General features: G+C 38.2%; 1 non-coding gene across 1 annotated transcript; it reads right to left on the bottom strand.

Moving 5' to 3' along the window:
* Positions 1 to 379: 379 nt before the first annotated feature.
* LOC126024914 (U6atac minor spliceosomal RNA) lies at positions 380 to 502 on the bottom strand. Its single transcript, XR_007500992.1, has one exon. It is a non-coding gene; the product is annotated as a U6atac minor spliceosomal RNA (small nuclear RNA).
* Between the last annotated feature and the right edge of the window lie 2,147 nt (positions 503 to 2,649).

The raw sequence follows: 2,649 nt of genomic DNA, 5'->3' as shown, positions 1-2,649 counted from the left end.
CAAACAACTGCTTTAACCAGTGTACTCAGTCCTCCCCATAATTTTAAAGAAGATAAAGAAGACAGGGCAGCAGGGGAGGAGGAGGCAGAAGAGAGGTGGGAGCTGACAGAGGCCAATATGATAACCTATATGACCACTCTGAACCCTCTCACCACACAGAAGTATCTTTTTTATTAATCCTGTTTTACAAATAAGGACACTGGGCTAGGAAAGGTTCTGTGAGGTATCTTGAATTACAAAGCTAAGTGAAAAAACCATGACTGACTTAACAAGCCCAAACTGCAAAGCCCTTCTTCTAATTTATACATGGCAGGTTCTGTACAGGCTTCCAATAATAATAGTTATCAATCAACTTTAAAACGAATGAAAATATTTTTTTAAAAAACATTGGTTAGATGCCACAAAGTAGGTGGCAGTGCCTTAACAGTATGCGTGTTGCAGGCCGAAGCCTCTTCCATCCTTGTCAAGGGGAGTGCTAACCTTCTCTCCTTTCATACAACACTAATGAAAATAATGATAACTAATAAAGGTTATCCTTTTTCATGACTCTTCATCAAAAAATACAAATAAAAACTCATGGTTTAATTTTACCATGAGTTTATAAAGCAAATGATTATAACCTACATCCTATGGTATCCTAAATTGCTGATGATTAAAGTGGGAAACAAAAATAGACATAAAAGATATTTTATAATACTGCTAGCAGCTCAACATTTCCTAGTAAGGTTTTACTCTATATAAAAGTAAAAGTCTAATATCTCTATACTAATTACATCATCAAATTCTCCATCAACTCCAGTATTATTTTCTACTGTAATAAAACTGAGACTTAAAGATAGTATCTATTATGTCCAAGGTCAAACAAACTAGTAACTCCCAAAATTGGGTTTCAAAAATAGGTAGCCAAATCAAGAACTCTAATTCTAAAACACAGGGCAGGTTTCTATTCATAGCTACCATTTTTAGGAGCAAAGGAACAGTTAATCTTAGAATGAGAAGAGATACTTTTTTCTCATATTTAGAAATTAGAAATAAAGCCTCATCACTAGATCAGGAGACTATAGATCAAAAGCTGGATGACGTGACCTGGACCATACTCAAGACACAAAACAGAGATGAAGGCCAGTGCTCTTTATAGCTGCTATATTTTTACTAGTGTAGTGTTGAGTTTGTTAGAAATATCTTGAACACATGAACCTTTGAAAAATGTGAAGGATTGGGGGCCAGAGAGATGACACAAAGGTTATTATTGCCTTACATGTGGTCAACCCCAGTTTGATCTCCTGTACTGTATCTGATCAGTTGTGATCCCTGAGTACAGAGCTAAAGTAATCCCTAAGTACCTCCACATGTTGCCAGAAAACAAACCAAAAAGAATTTACCAAATATAAGACAACTAGAAATATTAGTCTAGTTTGGAAAACAACTCATTAATCAAAGATCCTCTTGAATTCCACCATCACTGTACTCAGGTCCTCTCATGCCCTTGACCATACCCACCCCAGATCAGTTATTACTGAGTTTCATAGTGACTGGCTTGAGAAGATATTTTTCTAAATGCCACTTCTGAGGGATAGTCCCAGGAACCAAGATAGTAACAGTCACACTTCTTTAGACAAAAAAGAAGAGGTTTTGGGGAACTGAAAACAGAACCTGTGCACATCTGCTGGTTTCACTCCCCTTCTCCTCCAATAAGCAGGCAGGACACTCCACACCCTCTCAGAAATTTCCATGGCCTGTTGCACCTGTGCCCCCTACAGTACTTGGCCATGTCTATGTCCAGCACTAGGATGAAAGTAACATCAACTCCAACTTTCTGTGACACCATTCCACCATTCCACAGAACCCATTTCCCCATATCCACAACATTATGCTCCTGGAAAATCTTATCCTAGAATAGTCAGCATCCTCTAAAGGTCTGGTATGGGGCTGTAAATATAGTACACAGATAGATCCCTTAACTTACACATAACTGATTGTTCTAAGGCCACAGAGCATTGCCAGGAACAAATTCTGGGTATAGAGCCAGGAGTAATCCCTGAATACAGCTGAGTATGGTTGAATAAATAAATAAATAAATAAATAAATAATAATAAATGGTATGGCAACAGGATCTATATAAATTACATGTGAAAAAAATTGTTAGCAACAAGTTCTTCATGAGGTCCCAGAGGTCCTAGAAGTATTTGGAACCATAACTATGTATGCTCACTCATTTGGACATCTCTAGGATAAGAAAGCTGCAACAACATAACAATTTTGAGGACCTTTCAGTAATATTCCTACTTCCATAACAGAAGCTCGCTTTCTCTTTTTGTTTGTGGGTCATACCCATGGGTGGTCAGGGCTGACTCCTGGCTCAGAGGTCAGGGGTCACTACTGGTGGCTTCAGGGAACCATATGTGGTAGCAAGGAAAAAAAACTCAGATCAGCTGAGTACAAGACAAAAGCCCTACCTGCTGTAATATTGCTCTGGCCTCCAGGAGCACTCATAATGATAGCCCCCTTCTATTCATGCAGATTCCAAACATCCATGCAAGTAATGCAATGAATTTCTTGTTCTATAAAAACAAGCAGCCCTAACTAGTATGGAAAAGGATCTTTTTGTATTGTTAGATGAATGGGTGCCCACTTCATTTACTCTAAAAA

The sequence above is a fragment of the Suncus etruscus genome, chromosome 12 (genome assembly GCF_024139225.1).
Source record: "Suncus etruscus isolate mSunEtr1 chromosome 12, mSunEtr1.pri.cur, whole genome shotgun sequence".
Lineage (NCBI taxonomy): Eukaryota > Metazoa > Chordata > Mammalia > Eulipotyphla > Soricidae > Suncus > Suncus etruscus.
Note: the sequence above shows the minus strand (reverse complement) of the source record. Positions and strands in the feature narration are given on the sequence as shown.